The sequence below is a fragment of the Pelophylax lessonae genome (assembly GCF_965119305.1).
Source record: "Pelophylax lessonae genome assembly, chromosome: 2".
Classification (NCBI taxonomy): domain Eukaryota; kingdom Metazoa; phylum Chordata; class Amphibia; order Anura; family Ranidae; genus Pelophylax; species Pelophylax lessonae.
Window position 1 is genome coordinate 703,340,469 of NC_138769.1, and position 20,828 is coordinate 703,361,296.

Consider the following 20,828-nt stretch of genomic DNA (forward strand, 5'->3'; position numbering starts at 1 on the left):
TCAGTGTAGGAATCAGGTAGGTCAGTGTAGTGGTCAGTGTAGGAATCAGGTTGGTCAGTGTAGTTGCCAGAGCAGGAATCAGGTAGGCCAGTGTAGTGATCAATGTAGGAATCAGGTAGGTCAGTGTAGGAATCCGGTATGTCAGTGTAGTGGCCAATGTAGGAATCAGGTAGGTAAGTGTAGGAACCAGGTAGGTCAGTGTAGGAATCAGGTAGGTAAGTGTAGCGACCAGTGTAGGAATCAGGTAGGTCAGTGTAGTGGCCAGTGGAGGAATCAGGTAGGTCAGTGTAGTGGCCAGTGTAGGAATCAGGTAGGTCAGTGTAGTGGCCAGGGTAGGAATCAGGTAGGTCAGTGTAGTGGTCAGTGTAGGAATCAGGTAAGTCAGTGTAGTTGCCAGAGCAGGAATCAGGTAGGTCAGTGTAGTGATCAATGTAGGAATCAGGTAGGTCAGTGTAGGAATCCAATATGTTAGTGTAGTGGCCAATGTAGGAATCAGGTAGGTAAGTGTAGGAACCAGGTAGGTCAGTGTAGGAATCAGGTAGGTCAGTGTAGCGACCAGTGTAGGAATCAGGTAGGTCAGTGTAGTGGCCAGTGTAGGAATCAGGTAGGTCAGTGTAGTGGCCAGGGTAGGAATCAGGTAGGTCAGTGTAGTAGCCAGTGTAGGAATCAGGTAGGTCATTGTAGTGGCCAGTGGAGAAATCTGGTAGGTCAGTGTAGCGACCAGTGTAGGAATCAGGTAGGTCAGTGTAGTGGCCAGTGTAGGAATCAGGTAGGTCAGTGTAGTGGCCAGTAGAGAAATCTGGTAGGCCAATGTAGTGGCCAGTGTAGGAATCAGGTAGATCAGTGTAGTGGCCAGTGTGGGAATCAGATAGGCCAGTATAGTTGTCAGTGTAGGAATAAGGTAGGTCAGTGTAGAAATCAGGTAGGTCAGTGTAGTAACCCGTTTAGGTATCAGGTAGGTCAGTGTAGGAATCAGGTAGGTCAGTTTAGAGGCTAGTCTAGGAATCAGGTAGGTCAGTGTAGTGGCCCATTTAGGAAGCAGGTAGGTCAGTGTAAGAATCAGGTAGGTCAGTGGAGTGGCCAGTGTAGGGATCAGGTAGGTCAGTGTAGGAATCAGGTAGGTCAGTGAAGCGACCAGTGTAGGAATAAGGTAGGTCAGTGTAGTGGCCAGTGGAGGAATCAGGTAGGTCAGTGTAGTGGCCAGTGTAGAAATCAGGTAGGTCAGTGTAGTGGCCAGGGTAGGAATCAGGTAGGTCAGTGTAGTGGTCAGTGTAGGAATCAGGTAGGTCAGTGTAGTTGCCAGAGCAGGAATTAGGTAGGTCAGTGTAGTGGTCAGCGTAGGAATCAGGTAGGCCAGTGTAGTGATCAATGTAGGAATCAGGTAGGTCAGTGTAGGAATCCGGTATGTCAGTGTAGTGGCCAATGTAGGAATCAGGTAGGTCAGTGTAGGAACCAGGTAGGTCAGTGTAGGAATCAGGTAGGTCAGTGTAGTGGCCAGTGGAGGAATCAGGTAGGTCAGTGTAGTGGCCAGGGTAGGAATCAGGTAGGTTAGTGTAATGGCCAGTGTAGGAATCAGGTAGGTCATTGTAGTGGCCAGTGGAGAAATCTGGTAGGTCAGTGTAGTGGCCAGTGTAGGAATCAGGTAGGTCAGTGTAGTGGCCAGTGGAGAAATCTGGTAGGCCAATGTATTGGCCAGTGTAGGAATCAGGTAGATCAGTGTAGTGGCCAGTGTGGGAATCAGATAGGCCAGTATAGTTGTCAGTGTAGGAATAAGGTAGGTCAGTGTAGGAATCAGGTAGGTCAGTGTAGTAACCCGTTTAGGAATCAGGTAGGTCAGTGTAGGAATCAGGTAGGTCAGTGGAGTGGCCAGTGTAGGGATCAGGTAGGTCAGATTAGGTCAGTACTACTGTACTAGTGGAAGGGCCTCAGGGAATGCTAAAAGTCCCCGGGTTAGAAGGCACAAATTACATGCCTTGCCCCATGCGCTGACAACCACGCTATGCCCTTGTTTGTAGGCACAGCTTTAAAACCATAAAAATGGAATCGACGAACATTCATGTTTTGGTGCCATTGAAAGATCTGTCATATTCATGCAGCACATTCGCTGCGGTTCTCTCAACATCTACATTTCCTATTCTTCAACCTCAGTAATGTTCAATGCATTTTTAATCCCACCAATATTATATTTGCTAACCTTGACTGCTTTTGAAAGTCCAACAGCTTTAAAAGACGAGCCATTGATTATCAGAGATTGGAGATCCACACTGCTTGATCTCATTTTATTGTCTGAAGCAAAGTCATAATTATGTGTGATGGGGCCCTGTAGCAAAACCAATAACCATATAAAAGGGCCCCTTGTCTCCATGAGCTCCATCTCTTAGGCAATTCATCTCTTGATACAGAATACTAATTACTTTTATAGCAATGCTAAAGAGCAATATAGACGCTCATTTTATACCAGTGTAGACAAGAAAATATAATTGCCCCTAAACAATTACTGTGTAGGCTGATAACTATGGGCCCCACAGCATTTGCTTGATCTGCTATGGTTATAATTACACCCTAAGTCCAAAGGCACCTGTAGACATTAGATGATGATCTCAATTGGGAGATGACCTAGCTATTATGGGGCAGAACACATCAGAGCTGAATGAGTGATCATACCTAAAAGCTATAAATTTCCCCAGGTTGACACCACAATGCCTGTGTTTGGCTCCCCTGGCCTGTATTGCCCTAAATAGGAGCCAAACACAGGCAAGGGGTGGTTACCAGGTAACTTACTTAAAAGGATAATTTCACAATACGTACACTTTGTTTCCAATTGACAGTTATGTTCAGTTAAAACCAGTGAGGTTTGTAAATTACAGACACGTGACTGATATGAAGCACTATTCCACCCACAGATACCGATGATGTGACACTATTCCTTCCACTGAGACCAATGAAGGGCACTATTATTCTCACTGACAGCAGTGATGGGGCACCATTCCTTCCACAGGCACCAATGCTGGGGCACTATTCCTTCCACTTACACCAATGATGGGGCACTAATCCTTCCACTGACCCCAATGATAGGGCACTATTCCTCTCACTGACTCCAATGATGGGGCACTATTCCTCCCACTGACACCAATGATGGGGCACTATTCCTCCCACTGACACCAATGATGGGGCACTATTACTCCCACTGACACCAATGATGGGGCACTATTACTCCCACTGACACCAATGATGGGGCACTATTACTCCCACTGACACCAATGATGGGGCACTATTCCTCCCACTGACACCAATGATGGGACACTATTACTCCCACTGACACCAATGATGGGGCACTATTACTCCCACTGACACCAATGATGGGGCACTATTACTCCCACTGACACCAATGATGGGGCACTATTCCTCCCACTAACACCAATGATGGGGCACTATTTCTCCCACTGACACCAATGACGGGGCACTATTCCTCCCACTGACACCAATGATGGGGCACTATTTCTCCCACTGACAACAATGATGGGGCACAGGCGCTATGTCGTTTTTTTTTACTCCCACTGACCACAATCCGGCCCCCACCTAAAGTCTGGAGGACAGTAAACCCTGTCCTATAGTGTTATGAATTGTTCAGCTACCATCAAATCATATCCCCCTGAGGAAGACACGTGATCCTTGTGTCGTCACGCGTAGGGGAGGGGAAAGGACGGACAGAGCGATACACTATTGTCTAGGTGAGGCTGTCAGCTATCGGCGCACGCTATGGAGACCGGCGGCGCTGTGCAGTCTCTCCCACTATACCACCACAATTTCCACCATTTACTTGATGCTATTTTCCAAGTGCATGTGTTGCACCTACAAATGTGAGTGAGATTTATCCACCTTTATTTAATAAAAGCTGATTGTTTAAGGATTTCATACACTATTGCAAGTCTTTTTGTTTGCATATATACTGCATTGATTGACGCTGCAACTCCTGTGAATGAGAGGAGCCCTGAAGGATATGGATGGATGATCTTTTTGGGATAACAATCTATGCCCTCTTTTTAAGGATTTGAGGTGAGCACCCATTCACAAGGGGGTGCACGGCTGGCTGTCCACTGTGACACTCTGGTCACTCCTCTCTGGGAGCACAGATCACTTTAGGATTACATTTTGGACTTTGTTTATTGGCTTTTTGCACTTTGCACACTGGACTTTTATATCTATATATTTTCTATTTTCTATGAGTATTATATTATATTATATTTATCACTTTATTAGCACTATTGGCACTTTAATATTATGTCACATATAAATATTTTGGGTTTTTAATCATTTAAGCACAAATTAATTAATTTAATAATTTTTTATTTGCGCAACACTATATATTTATTTCAATTAAGCACACTATTATGAGAAGTGGAGTGTCTGCGGCAAATAACTGATCGATTTAGAGCCTCAGGGTCGCTCGCAGGACTTATTCCTTATAGAGTATGGCCCAAGCCTCATCCATGCGGCCTTGGGAACCCCTCCCTCTGGGGTGTGGTTATAATGCTTTTAACCCTTACCACATATATCCCTGCCATCAGCCCCCAGCAGGGTGGATTCATAGTATTCATGTAATACATGTACCAATATATATCGTTTTGGACTTTGCTTCCTCATGTCAGAACCTCCAAGAATAAGAAAAGTGAGCAGCATATTGGTGACATCATCAAATCTCAAGAGACTAAAGCTGGCCCAAATTGTTTTTAAATTCTGCCAGTTCAGCAGGGATTAGCCAAATATTGATCCATGTGTGACTATCCCTGCTCAGCAGAAGTGGAATATTAGTTCAGCTTCTGTTGAACGGAAAGGTTAGAACATTTTTGTTGATCAATGGCTGCAGTCAATCAGCTGCAGACACTGATCAGTGTTGTAGCGTACAGACCCCTGACAGGTCTGCTGTTTATCTCAAGTTCTATTCCTGAGTGGGTGCAAGCAGCCTGGCATACAGTATTTCGCAGTCGCTCTCCACAAGAACCAGGCAGGAGGTGTCTTTTTAGATCTTTTTTGCTTGAAGAACTTTGGTAGGGTACTATGTGAGCCTTGAAATACTCCAAATCAGTGCAAGACATAATTGAGGACACTCTTTGACTGTGACTTTCTCTTCACGGTGAAACCCTATTGAAGCTAGCGATTAGTGAACTACAGCTCAGGGAACTCCAGTGCATGAGCAAACCCTGAACCAGCTAATGTGACTCTCCAAGAATTAACCAGGACAGTCCCTAGGATCTCTTTCAGCCTTGAACTCACTGTGCCCTGGGTACTTGAATGCTTTAATGCAGTATAAGAGAGCTCCTGTACTGTGAGCCTTCAGGTCAATTCCTCTGTGCACTTCCTTCAAACTGCTCCCAGGAAATTTAGATATGGATCCCTCAGCTCTCCCACAGCTGGGACTCTGATGGCCTCCTCCAAACGTCAGCTAAGTGACTCAGAGGGCCACAGCCCTCAGGCTGGGTCTTCTCCACCAGGACAAGGACCCTGCTGCTGTAGGACCCAGCCTAATATTACACACCTCAGCCCACCTACTGGTCATTCTTCCTACCAGGGATTGGCTGAGGCTGTATGAATATGCAAGTTGAGGGTCTGCCTCTTCCAACCCACTAAATTCTGGAGCTTACCAGAAACCAAGGGGAAGCAGTCGAACCTGCAACCAGCAAAACACAGAACAGCCAAAGGCTCCTTTCACATGGGCGCTCCGTATGTCCCCATCCGTTTGCGGATGATATACGGACATAATGCATGTCAATGGGATTGCGGATGTCAGAGGATGACCATCCGATGACATCCCATTTGCGTCCTTTCAGTTCTGTTCCGTTTTTTGGAATGGAACAGAACCCAATTTTTCTTCCGTTTAAAAATGGAAAGGACGCAAAATCGGATGTCAGCGGTGTCATCCGCTGATATCCGCAATCCCATAGACATACATTATGTCCGTATATCATCCGCAAACGGATGGGATGATATGCGGACATACGGACCGGATGACACAAGTGTCATCTGTGTCCGTAAATAAAAAAAAAAAAAGTGCCGGAGCGGATCAAAATACGGTCCGCTCCGTGTGAAAGGACCCAAAAGCAGTCAAACTTTGCTCCACTGGCTACAGAGGTGCCAAAAACAAAATTTGCCTCAATACTGTTGGAGATACAACAGCTTTCAGCTTAGCCGATAAACTGCAGTTCACAAATAGGACAGTAGATGTTGCTAATGCTAAGTGATATGCTATGCATTTTCTATGATGTGTTGTATTTCCTGTACACTGTACTGTACTTGTTGGTTATCTCTTCCTGTCTGTTGTTCTTATTACAATGAGGTGACATGTTTCATTCCTGTGTTATGTTCTAATAAAGAAGCCAATTCCTGTTTACTCCACAATGTCTGATCTGAATGGACTCCGCTGCACCCAGTGATCGCACTCTGCAACAAATACTACTAGCAACCTAATTAGGAGGGTACTATAGTGAACAGAGTCCCACTGTCAGAATAGAACGTCCCAGCAGGGAAGATTCCTCCATCCACACAAATAAGCCCGCTGGTTTAACGAAAAAAAAAAGAATTAAACATCTATGGCCAGCTTAACTGTCGAAGGCTGCAGAGCCATAGAGTACAGTGCTGAGGCTGTAAGCACAGGAGTGCCTAGGCATCCTCACATTCTAGAAGTGCGCTCCTATTTTACAGCAAGAATTCCAGACAAAAGGCACATATGTCTAGATGTTCCCTTTAATGTTGCAAATCTTTGAGTTCAGGACCATTTCAAAGCATATTCCACCCTTGTATTTCTTAAATGACAGAATGATGAACCACAACAGATTTGGATACTCTTTAGTAAACGGGATTTACTAAAGTGCAAAACCATAAGGCACAGCTCTTAAAGATGCATCCCTCATCTCGCTAAATGCCTGTAATTAATACTATATACAGCACTGATATCTACAAAGTAAAATCATAAGAGGGAAGCATAATAACATCATGACAAACACATGTACATGAAAAAGTAAAAACGCAGACTGGGTAAGAGAAAAAAAAAGTCATAATTTAAAGAAGATGCATTAGAGGAGGTAGCTGCGGATTCTTCAAAGGCAAACCAACAATGGTTTTTTAATACCCCTTATTTTATATCTTGGGGTAAACTCAGAAAGCTTTAACTGCGGCCCAAGACATAAAATAGGGTTCTTAAGAAACAATTGTTTGTTAGTTGTAACACATGACATTTCTTGGGCCTGGAAGCATTATTTTGATATTACCCAACCCCATCCCATATGTGTTTGCAAAACATACAGTTCTCTCTGGGGAGAAAGTCGGGGTTTATGGAACAGATTTTGGTACGAGACACTGAACGATCAAGAAATCACCAACAAGTCTTATGTTTATTCATAAGATAGTCCTTTTAGCTATGCCACCTTCAAGTTATTTTTGGTCAGATACCTGAATAGTGTATGTATATATATATATATATATATATATATATATATATATATATATAAGAATATATTGTGGTGGGACGTTGGAATAAAATATGATGTTATACTGCTTATTTCTGGGAATACTTGCTAGTTGTGTAACCACTTTACCACCGGAGGATTTTGCTGTCTTACGTCCAGGCCACTTTTTACGATTCGGCACTGTGCGAATTTAACTGACAATTGCGCGGTCGTGCGACGCCGTACCCAAACTAAATTTACGCCCTTTTCCTTTTTTTCCCATAAACATAGCTTTCTTTTGGTGGTATTTGATCACCTGTGTGATTTTTACTTTTTGCGCTATAAACAAAAAAAGAGCATAAATTTTGAAAAAATAACAATATTTTTCACATTTTTTTAATATGAAATTCCCCCCCAAAAAAATGTAAAAATCAAAATGTTTTAAAATTTTTGGCCAATTTGTTTTCTGCTACCTATGTTTGGTAAAAAAAATCACAATAAGCGTATTTTGATTGGTTTGCGCAAAAGTTATTGCGTTTACTAACTAAGGGAAAGATTTCTGTAATTTTTGGTGTTTTTTTTTTTTTAACGAGTAATGGCGGCGATCTGCGATTTTTTTTGCGGGACTGCGACATTGCGGCGGACAGATCGGACCCCTGACTGACATTTTTGACACTTTTGGGAGTACCAGTGACATTACTACAGTAATCAGTGCTATAAATATGCACTGTTACTGTAAAAATGACACTGGCAGGGAAGGGGTTAATTTTATTGGAGAGGGAGGGGTTAATGTATGCCTGGTGCTTACTAACGTGTGTGGGGGGAGGTGACTGAGTGACACAGGGACAGATCGCATGTTCAACTATGCTGAACCCTGCAATCTGACCCTGCCTGTCACTTAGGAGATCCGCCCGCTTTGTTTACACAAGCGGGCGGATCTCCAAACTCGATTCCCCGACGATCGGGGAAGAGCGGCGGTGATCACCGCCGCCCCTCCCCTGGCCCGACTCCCGCTGTGACTGAATACAGCGGGAGCGAGCCTCCGGCGGCGCGCGTGCGCCGCCCACAAGGGGAGGAGTCCAGCGACGTAGGTGTACGTCGCTGGACGGGAACGAGCCACTTTGCCGCAGTACAGTCAACGTGACCGGTCGGCAAGTGGGTAACAGAAGAACTTATACAGGTAACAGAAAAATGCCGCTCAGGTGAGATAAAGTGTTCCGGTGCAGGTTGGATCCGTCATCCAATAGTCCAATGATCAACAGAAGAAATGGGACCGCACTCGGGAGAAGATGAAGATGGGAGTGTTTTATTCCCCGTACACTTAAAAATGTAATGAATAAGCGATCTGTGGAATCGTGAAACGCGTTTACCTGTCCCGTGTCTATGTGAAGCATTGCGTATTTTTAAGTGTACGGGGAATAAAACACTTCCATCTTCATCTTCTCCCGAGTGCGGTCACATTTCTTCTGTTGATCATTGAACTAACAGAAGAACTTAACTGAAGAAGAACTGAATGTTAGAGTCTAAATGTGGTACAGGCAGTCCCCGGGTTACAAACATTCAACTTACAAACAACTGCTACTTACAAATGGAAGGAGACAACAGGAAGTGAGAGGAAATCTCCCCCTAAGAAGGGAAATTCACTTCTGGAAGAGTTATCATGGGAAAAAGATGTCTCCACTGAAGCTTTATCACTAATCCTTGATTCCCTAACAACCCAAAATTTTCAAAATCCAATTATCATAGGGACAGAAAGTGAGGTGAAATCTTCTGAACAGGGGCACAGACAGCAAAACAAATGTTACAGGGGTGTTAACCCTTCCATATGCTATCCAAAAAACTTAAAAATTATTTTTCTGCCTGGAGCCACACTTAAAAAAATGTACCTGTTCCAACTTACAAACAAATTCAACTTAAGAACAAACCTACAGACCCTATCTTACTTGTAACCCTGTAAATGAAACTTGGAGAGTCAGGCCTGGCTTGGAAAGGTTAGTCCAGTGGAGGAATCTGATTGGAGACAGGTGGATTTTGCCCACCATTGGAAAGCATCTGCAGTCAGGGTTCCTGAGCAAGCTATTGCTGGTGAGCCTACAGATTGAGGAAGACACCCTGATAGCATTGATAGATGGCTATCCTGATAGGCAGAATGGACCAGAGGTCGTATCAGACCATTGTCCAAGCTGGGCAACTGTCAATAGGCAGTGGTAGTTGACATTTGAATGGAACGAGGGCCTGAGACAGATCAAAAAGACAGCTACTGTAGTCCAGCAGGGAGAAGTAAACTCGAGACTCGAGAAGACAGAGGTGTGTAACGAATATCCAGATGGCTAGGAAAACTTTGTTTTCTGTTTCATGATCAATGCACCCCTCCAAAGATAGAAGTTTGTTTAATTCTTCTTCAGTGATGGATCAGACTGTGTAAGAAGCCCTAATCCTCACCTTGGAGAGAGTTCTTAAACACTCTCCATCTGAACTGTCCCATTACAGAGGTAAAAACAAGAGCTTGTGTTGCAAACAAACAGCCAATCAGCTCACCTGCCATGGCAGTAATGGGAATGTTAGCCGTGAGTGGTATACTTGAGCACACTTCCCCTAAAGTGAACAGTAGTAGAAGGGGCCAGCACTTATAAGACATACACTAGGCATATATTCATTTTTTACATCGGTTAGAAAAAATTGTACCCATGCCAATGCTTATATAGCCCAGGAAATCCTAGTCATGATATTATGTTAATTATTTGACCACCAATTCCTCTATCATGGAACTCATTTACAAGTGCATCTCATAAATTTAAAATATTATCAAAAAGTTAATTTATTTCAGTAATTCAATTGAAAAAGTGAAACTAGTTTATTTTATATAGATGCGTTACCAGGACAGTCTATAATATTGATTAGACCCTGGGCAAATATTTTCTTGGGCCCTCTTGAGTCAACTATTTTTGGGCAGTGGGGGCTCAAGTGGCAGCTGCTTTGGGCCCCACAACAATGACTGGGCCCAGGGAAGCTGCCCCTTTTGCCCTGCGTTAAAGACAGCCCTGTGCGTTACACACAGAGTGATATATTTCAAGCATTTCTTTCTTTTAATTTTAATGATTATGGCTTACAGCAAGTGAAAACCCACAATTCAGTATCCCAGAAAAATAGAATATTACATAAGACCAATAAAAAAAAAAAAAAAGGATTTTTAAAACAGAAATGTTGGCTTTCTGAAAAGTATGTCCATGTACAGTATAGTACGTACTCAATACTTAGTCACGACTGAGGAAAATGTTGTATTTTATTTGGAAATCAAGGTCCCAGAGACTGGAGGAAGAGTGGAGAGGCACAGAATCCAAGTTGCATGAGGTCCAATGTGACGTTTCCACAGTCAGTGATGATTTGGGGAGCCATTTCATCTGCTGGTGTTGGTCCACTGGGTTTTATCAAGTCCAAAGGGAGCGCAGCCCTTTAGCTGGAAACTCTAGAGCACTTCATGCTTCCCTCTGCTGACCAGCTTTATAGAGATGCTGATTACATTTTCCAGCAGGACTTGGCACCTGGCCACACTGCCAAAAGTACCAATACCTTTTTTATTGATCATGGTATCACTGTGCTTGATTGGCCAGCAAACTCACCTGACCTAAACCCAATAGATAGTCTGTGTGGTATTGTCAAGAGAAAGATGAGAGACACCAGACCCAACAATGCAGATGAGCTGAAGGCCGCTATCAAAGAAACCTGGGCTTCCATAACGCCTCAGCAGTCCCACAGGCTGATCGCCTCCATGCCACGCGGCATTTATTCAATAATTCATGCAAGTGGCGGCTGGTGCTCAACATTTTTTTGGGGGGTGGGGGCGCAAACAGAAAAATGTAATAGGCATTGCTTTGTGGCAAAAAACGCTGTAAAAAATTGCGTGACTTTGAGGCACAAAAGTGTGAAAGGGGCCTTCAGAAATTAAGGTATAGCGTGCCCCCTTTCAATGCACAGAGACCAGCGTGCCCCCTTTCACTACAGTGACCAGCGTGCCCCCTTTCAATGCAGTGACCAGCGTGCCCCCTTCCAATGCAGACATGCCAGCGTGCCCCCTTTCAATGCAGAGATGCCAGTATGCCCCCTTTCAATGCAGACATGCCAGCGTGCCCCCTTTCAATGTAGAGATGCCAGTATGCCCCCTTTCAATGCAGAGATGCCATCATGCCCCCTTTCAATGCAGAGATGCCAGCATGCCCCCTTTCAATGCAGAGATGCCATCATGCCCCCTTTCAATGCAGAGATGCCATCATGCCCCCTTTCAATGCAGAGATGCCAGCATGCCACCTTTCAATGCAGAGATGCCATCATGCCCCCTTTCAATGCAGAGATGCCAGCATGCTCCCTTTCATTGCAGAGATGCCATCATGCCTCCTTTCAATGCAGAGATGCCATCATGCCCCCTTTCAATGCAGAGATGCCATCATGCCCCCTTTCAATGCAGATATGCTATCATGCCCCCTTTCAATGCAGAGATGCCAGCATGCCCCCTTTCAATGCAGAGATGCCATCATGCCCCCTTTCATTGCAGAGATGCCAGCATGCCACCTTTCAATGCAGAGATGCCATCATGCCTCCTTTCAATTCAGAGATGCCACCATGCCCCCTTTCAATGCAGAGATGCCACCATGCCCCCTTTCAATGCAGAGATGCCAGCATGCCCCCTTTCAATGCAGAGATGCCATCATGCCCCCTTTCACTGCAGAGATGCCAGCATGCCCCATTTCAATGCAGAGATGCCATCATGCCCCCTTTCACTGCAGAGATGCCATCATGCCCCTTTTTACTGCAGAGATGCCAGCATGCCCCCTTTTAATGCAGAGATGCCATCATGCCCTCTTTCACTGCAGAGATGCCAGCATGCCCCCTTTCAATGCAGAGTGAGAAGCGCAAGCGTGTCCCCTCCCCCCCGCGCGAGACCAGTGCACTTACCTCATACCCTGCTCTGTGTCTGTCTCCTGACTCCTGCCTGGGCAGCAGCGGCGATTCTCGCCTTCTCTTCCGTTCCCCGGCGTGGCGGCTTCTCTTCAGTCCTCCCGACTCCGCCTCCTCCCCAGCCAATGACATGGGGTTTGCCTTTCGGCCAATAAGAAATCGCATATCGCCGCCGCTTCCTGATTGGCCAGGAGGAGGATCCGTGTGACAATAGCGAGTTTTCATTCGCTATTGTCACACAATGGGTGGAGTTGGGGTGCACTGTTCTGCGCCCCGGGACCACCCTTTGCATCACCCTATTAGAGCCTCTGACTATAATAAGGTGATGGAAAAAAAAAAAGCCCCATTGAACTCCAATGCGTCCGGCGCCCCACATGTAGATTAGGGGGCTGGACGCATGGATAGGGGGGCGGCGCCCCTGCGCCCCCAACACACCGGCCTCCACTGATTCATGCAAAAGGAGCCCCGACCAAGTATTGAGCACATACTATACTGTACATGGATATACTTTTCAGTAAGACAACATTTCTGTATTAAAAATCCTTTTTTTTCAGTGTTATGTAATATTCTAATTTTCTGAGATACTAAATTTTTGGGTTTTCACTAGCTGTAAGCTGTGATATAGGGATAAGAAAAATTATTTCACTGAAGCTGAATTTAGAGCCAAATGACTGATTTCACTTTTGCAAAAATTTGGACACAAATTACCTTTGAATAAAAGTCATGTAATCACCATGTCAGTGCTGGCCTGGTTATAAATGGCTACACAATGCCAACCAAGCCCAAACCTAATGCTAACCCTGGGCTTTTAAACAAAGTCATGTGATTACCATGACATTTTTGATAATCACATAACTTTATTTATAAACCTAGAGCTAGGTAAAATGGGGTATAGAAAGCCAGGTCTCTATAATAAAAGCCCTTCTCTGGGTGAAACACATCAGTACAGAAGGTCCCAGGCTGGGTTCTGTTTGTTTTATCTGGAACAATAAAGTTTTTATCAACGTTATTGAGGTGCTGAGTGCAGAAGACTTTCTTTTATACTGTTAGGATTTATATTGAAGGTAAGTCTGACTGTAAAAGGGCTTTGAAGCGGTGTGTTGTTTACAGTGTTTTAGGGTTAGCAATGGGGTTAGGGCTAACATTAAAAGGTAATTCTATTTTCGTTGGGAAAAAAAATCAGCAAAAAAAGAAAAAACAATATAGCGTATACAATTGCGACACAAATCATTTTGTAATTGAATGTTATTTAAATTTCCTTTCCTTTTCAATCTGCAGCTGTTGTAATTTTCTGAAAATGCAATGCAATATGGCTACCTGGAGGTTTTCTATACACAGAATGTATACTGACCACACCCCCAGAAACATCATTTCCTGCTTGTGTGATTGGCTCACCAATTTTCCCAGAAGTCTGCCAAAGATATAAGTCAGATTTTTGGTGAGATACTCCCAATAGGAACACATCTAAAGGGATGCAGGCCCATCAGATTTCCTCATTAGAGCCCTGCAGCTGCCACAGCTGATAGATAATTATGAAACCACTCCAATTTGACCCACTCAGCACAGAGGCACAAACAATGATTTCTGCAGAATAACAAAAGGTAGGAATCTGCAACACAGTTTGTTAAAATCCCTGCAATGTACAGAGATCACCCAGAGGGGAATGTTTTTTTCTCAACAAAAGTGGAGTTACGTTTTAACATTGCCATTAGGGTTAGGTTTTATTGGCACCAGAATAGGTCCAGGGTAGGTAAAGTAGCTTCTCTAACCCCCTAAGAGCCACTTGAAGTCCACTGCAACCTAAATCATTTTTCCGTCCCCTTTTTACTCCAACGTCTGGATTTTTCGCAAACATTTTGGCAAAGTTGAAATCTAGTGTAGCACCCTCCTAGGTAGGTGTAGTGAGAGAGTATAGTTTTGGCTCTGTCTGCCTATCAGAGGAGCAGCAGGGAAATCTTTATTGCTTTCTGCCTATCAGAGAGCAGGATCTGTTAGTGAGGTCTGCTCTGTGTGCTCAGTATGTGATTCATTGAGTCTAGATAGTGTTTCACACTGGTCCAATAGGGAGGCATGTTGGACAGTGGGAGAAACCTGAACAATGTGTACACAGGGCTTGATACAGTCCCAGTGATTGGTAGACACTGGCTGTCTCAGTGCATTATGGGATACTGTATAAAAGCCAGGAGCACATGTACTGTGGGGTCTTTGGCTGGTGAGCAGAGTATCGGAGGCACGTGGCATGCGGTCACAGGCAGTCGGCCTGGGGACCAGAGGAAAGGAACTAAACCTAGACGTCCGGAAGAACTAACTGGAGGGGTAGAGACACTGGAGACCCTCGAAAAACCGTATGGTCAATACAGGGGATCCTGTCTAGGGGCCTGACCTGAGGGGGGCCACCCCAGTGTAGGATGGTCAGAGTACTTGTGTGAGTCTGTGGAGTGAAAGGGGATACTAGGCAGGTATCCTGAAGATAATCTATCCAACTAAGTTGTCTGAACAGAGACTTGACCTAAGTTCATCCAGTGGCAAGGTGAATCTGCAGCCTGACTGCATTTAAAGACAGGAGTCCTCATCAATTGTGAATTGTTTAATTTGGAGTATCCCCCTATTCCCTTCTCCCAACCCTATTTAAAATAAACACCAAAAACAACTACATACCCCTGGACTGATCATTGACTGAGCCAAAGAAGTAAAGTGTTAATCTGTGAATGTCGGTGTTGTTAACGGTAGCCCAGGGGGACCCGAGAGTGTGTTATCCAGCAGTCCTCAAGGGGGCAGTGCTACACAAGTCTGGTAATAACTGTATTGAAATGTTCTAGAGATAAGGCTGCATTCCTGTAGCCAGTGATGGATTTTTTAAGGCATAACAAAAGGCCATGGTGATTACTAGCATACTTACCTTATTTTTCCATAGAGTCCTTTTTATTTTGAACCACAAATATGTCAAACAATTGCTGCTCTCCTTCTAGCTACTGAATACCAGCAATTATTTTTAAATTCCTTTTTATGAAAAAAAAATAAATAAATAAATAAATATAATGTTCCGACTCTAATTTTCTGACTCTAACAACACTCTGACTCTAATATAATGGTGCCCATATAGATACACATTAAATAACAAATGATCAATTTTGATGGTTTGGCAGTTGATACAGACGTCCTTGGCTGTTAGGACGTCTGCCATAGAAGGCAAGGTGGCAGTATTCAGAAAGACACAGACAGCTTTTTTACAGTGTAGCACTGCCCCCTAAAGGGCTGCGGAGAATAACACCTTGCGGGTCCCCTGAGTTACAGTTAGCAACCAATAGCAGGCAAAACGGCATTCAAAGTCCTTGGCTCAGGCAATAATCAGTCCAGGGGATGTTGGTTATTGTGTTTTATTTTAGAACTGGGATGGGAGAAGGGATGAGTGGGATACTCCGACTATGAACTATGCACAATTCTGATGACACTAGACGCAATGTGTGCGGCAAGGCCGCTACTTCACCCTGCCACTGAAGTAAAGATAAAAGGTATGATCCTGTTTGAGTTACTCTTCAGGGTCTAACTTGGCACCCCCTTTCTCACTTGCTGTGTGTGTTGAACTCCTGTCCACTGACTCTCTTCCGGAGCGGTCCCCTTTCCTGGGCAGACTCCTGGCAAGCTTCCCATGTACTCACGATCACTGTTTTTTTCCATGTTTGCTTCTGCCTCAACTCCACTTGTCAGTCTCCTGGACCTCCTGGCTCAGCATCACACTCCGGGTCCACAAGGCCGACTGCCTGTGACCACCATCCTCAGCAAACAGGAGGAGAGACAGCTGTCACCCTCCTCCTGGAACCTGGCTTCCCACCCAAAGACATTCTGTCACATGTGCCCTGGGCTTTTATAACATATCCCAGGATGCACCACTGTTTGTGCCAACCCACTGGTATAGTTACAAAAGCCTGTGTGTCACTGGCTGGGTTTCCTCCACTGTCCAACTGGCACCCCTATTGGATACAGTGGGGACACTCCCTCAGGCCAGATGAATCACACATGGACACATGCAACAGGCATAACTACTGATCAGACTCCCCTGATAAGCAGATGGAGACACTAGGCTTTGATGGAGACCTAGAACCTACCTAGGAGGGTGCTACATCAGCAAAGGATGGGGACGCTTTTGCTGCGCAAGAAATGGCAAAGGATATTTGGATTGATATTATTTAAAGGCTTGAAAAACAGAGAAAATAACATGAACAGGTATCTTTAACAATTTGATATTTCTAAAATAGAAAACGTATATACAAATATAAAAGTCAAAACTCAGCAGGACGTTTTCGGGATTTTAAAGGACCACATCTTAACATTTCCTTATTTCTAGTTATTTTTAAACACGGCAACTTCCCATTGCACACAATAGTTACAATAGACCTAAAAGTCATTTATTCAAGGTCGACTCAAAGTTGTATTCAGTCAATTAAAGAGGAATCGTTCAATTGTAGGAACAATTACCCGCTGAATGACATCGATACTGATACTGTACACAGAGGGCTGTGATGAGATAAGGAGAGAACAATTATAAGTAGTGATGGGCCGAACCAGGGGTCAAGTCCTGGGAAAAAAAAGTGTGGGAAAGTACCTAAAATTGCCATTTTCTGTGCAAAACAGTGCAAATATCAATATCAAGTGAGGATCACATTTTTTATTTTTATTTTTTGCGTTGAGGTGCACTGACAGCCCATTCAAGATGAACTGTCTTACTAACGCAATACGCCACAAAAACACGTTAAAGCACGCACATCGTGGTATAAACAAGCCCTTGAAGAGCCATTAATCAAATAACAATGGCTACTTTTACAATTATATATGATTGTTATTATTATTATTATTATTATTATTATTATATAGGATTTATAATAACAATTATAATTATTATTATATTATATTATTATTATAACTATAATATGAATAATTAAACTCAATACTTTTTTAAATCTTGTTTACAAAATAAAATTATGAAATTATTATTTTATATATAAATAGGTATAATCGTTATTAGACTTATTTTTGTAATTATTGAGTACTATTGTACTATTTTTGTAAATATTTATGCCCAGTAGTCTTCCTTTGGTTTGAACTGCCAATCGCCTTTCATGACAGTCAAAGTTCAGGTTTAAATGCCCCCGTGAGTGTTTTATCTGATAAAACCTGACAAGAGGGCAGGAAGCTGACAAGGTTAAAGATAAAAACAGATATAAATAATTATCCTCAATTAAAAAGTCATTGCGCTTACCATACTGCCATCTGAGCTCCGTCAAGGCTGTGGGTACGGGATACGTGAGCTTGTGTGCAGTCATTCCGTGACCTTTGTATTTCACATTGTCATGGCCTAATTACAGGTTAATGATTTGTCATTTACATCTGAATGGTAGGAAAGGAAGATAAGAGGAGGAAACAGGACAGAAGCTTCTTTAACACCTTTCCTACAGGCTGTTTAAGCAAGACATGGGAAAATAGTGGGTTCAAAAATGAAAAAAATACCTAAAAAAACAATAAATAATCAATAATAAATAAATAAATAAATGATAATGATAAAAACAAACACTGTACACATATCAGACTGCTAGATAAAGCGTATCTGTTATTAATATCATACATTACCCTAATGCCTCGTACACACGATCAGATAATCGTACCAAAAAAAAAAAAACACTTTCGAATTGATCGCACGATAATCTGATCGTTAGTACAAAGCCGATCACGACATTTCGTCCAACAAAATCCGAAGTGACAAAAACTAAAACTTTTGTCGTACGATAGCCTAGTGAACGACAATCGATTTATCAGTATAGTATGCGTTCGCTATAAATCGATAGACCAAGACCGGAAACATGAAAATACCCGGGAAAAATCCTGGCAGCCATTGTTTTTGTTTTGCACTATCCGATACGTAGCTACGCAACCAGGAAGCTTTTCTATAAACGGACGAAAAAAAATCATACATTTACTACACATTGTTGAATTCGATACTGGTATCATGCAACAAAATGCGAACGATAAGTCGTCCGATTATCTGATCATGTGTACAAGGCATAAATGGCTTGCATAGAAACATAGAAGAGGGAAAGCAAAAAAAGTTTTTTTTTTTTTGAGTCTGCCCCACTTTTTTTATGTATTACATATGATTTTCTTTTTTTTTTTTTTTTTACTTTTTTTTGTCTTAATAACATAGATCTATACTCAGACATAAAAAAAAAAAAAAAAAAAAAATGGGGCAGCCTCAATGGACTACTTGTACTTTTTCTGCTGTTACTCTCCTGTGTTTCTATGCAAGCTAATCAGGGTGAGGTATAATATGAATAACATATAAGCTTCATCTAGCCGTCTGATATGTGTACAGTATTAGTTTTATTATTATTATTATTATTTTATTGCATCTCTGTGACAAGTACTGTATCGTTGTCCATCAACTTCCATGTAATGCTGCCACTTGACATGTAATGCCATCCTTGACTTTGTAAAGAAAGAATTTTTAAAAATACTCAATCGAAAAAAAAAAAAAAATTCATAAATACAAATTAAATAAAAATTCAAAGCAAAATCACATCCTCTGAGCAGAAAACCAAAAACAAAATTTTAGATAGATAGATAGATAGATAGATAGATAGATAGATAGATAGATAGATAGATAGATAGATAGATAGATAGATAGATAGATAGATAGATCAGAAAGAAAGATAGATCAGAAAGAAAGAAAGAAGGAAAGAAAGAAAGAAAGAAAGAAAGAAAGAAAGAAAGAAAGAAAGAAAGAAAGAAAGAAAGAAAGAAAGAAAGAAAGAAAGAAAGAAAGAAAGAAAGAAAGAAAGAAAGAAAGAAAGAAAGAAAGAAAGAAAGAAAGAAAGAAAGATATATTATATATTTAGGTAAACTGTTTACCTAATTTTACATCAGACATGTATTAAGTACATTATACATTTTAGAATTAGGAGGGTTAATCTGCAAAGAGAAATTTCCCAAAGTTTATGAGGTTAAGCTGGCTTGGTCGTTTTTTTTTTTGTTTTTTGTTTTTTATTACTTGCACAGGGTTGGGTATTTTTTTAAAGTGAATTTTCACTTTCACTTTTTTTTTTTTTTGCATCTCATTCAATATGGTAAGTGAAAATTTGCGATGAAAATATATTGAATTGTATTGTAACTGTGCTTCCCTCATGTTGTAAAGCGCTGCACAAACTGTTGCTACTATATAAATCCTGTAAAAAAGTAATAATATTATTACTAATAATAATGAAAGTGAATATGCTCTACTCCTTTAGTAAATCAAGGTCATTAATTATTACATAGATTTTTATTAAATAGATAGATAGATAGATAGATAGATAGATAGATAGATAGATAGATAGATAGATAGATAGATAGATAGATAGATAGATAGATAGATAGATAGATAGATAGATAGATAGATAGATAGATAGATAGATAGATAGATAGATAAATGATATAAAGAGTTACATTGCAATATATTATATACATAGGTAAAATGTATTTTACCCAATTTTATATCAGACGTGTATTTATATAGATACATTTTAGATTTAGAAGGGTTAAGCATGAAAGAGAAAATTCCCAAAACTTATGAGGTAAAGTTGCGCTTAACCAAAGTCATCGATTTTGGGGGTCTTTTTAAATTCCTTGCACAGGACTGGGTGTTGTTTGTTGCATCTAATTCACTAAGATAAGTGAAAATTCATTATGAAAATGAATTGAAGTGTATTGTAACTGTACTCTCTGCCCTCATATTGCAGAGATGCTCAAATTGTTGGATATAAATCCTCTATAATAATATTAATAATAATAATAATGAAAGTGAATATGCTCTACTCCTTTAGTAAATCAGATTTATATTAAATAGATAGATATTTAAAAAAATTAATTACATGTATATTAAATAGCCTAGGTATCATACAGAGAGATAAAGTGAGATTGGAATATTATAAAGACAGATATGATCGATCAAGGATAGATATGTAGATAGATAGATAGATAGATAGATAGATAGATAGATAGATAGATAGATAGATAGATAGATAGATAGATAGATAGATAGATAGATAGATAGATAGATAGATAGATAGATAGATAGACATTATAAAGACAGATATGATCGATCAAGGATAGATATGTAGATAGATAGATAGACAGACAGACAGACAGACAGACAGACAGATAGATAGATAGATAGATAGATAGATAGATAGATAGATAGATAGATAGATAGATAGATAGATAGATAGATAGATAGATAGATAGATAGATAGATAGATAGATAGATAGATAGATAGATAGATAGATAGATTGGGATGAGATTAGTAATTATAGACAGATACTGCAGCTATGAACAAAACTTTAGATAAGTAGATAGAAAGACAGACAGACAGATTACTGAGGGAGAGAGGAAGAATTAGATAGAAT

At 41.6% G+C, this 20,828-nt stretch overlaps 1 protein-coding gene across 1 annotated transcript in view; it reads right to left on the reverse strand.

The window, feature by feature from the left end:
* The window catches only part of WNT11 (Wnt family member 11), a 202,979-nt gene extending 185,259 nt beyond the window's left edge, over positions 1-17,720 (reverse strand). The window contains exon 1 of the mRNA XM_082246174.1: positions 17,653-17,720. The gene's annotated coding sequence lies outside the window, so the exon portion shown is untranslated. The remainder of the gene's footprint in view (positions 1-17,652) is intronic.
* Between the last annotated feature and the right edge of the window lie 3,108 nt (positions 17,721-20,828).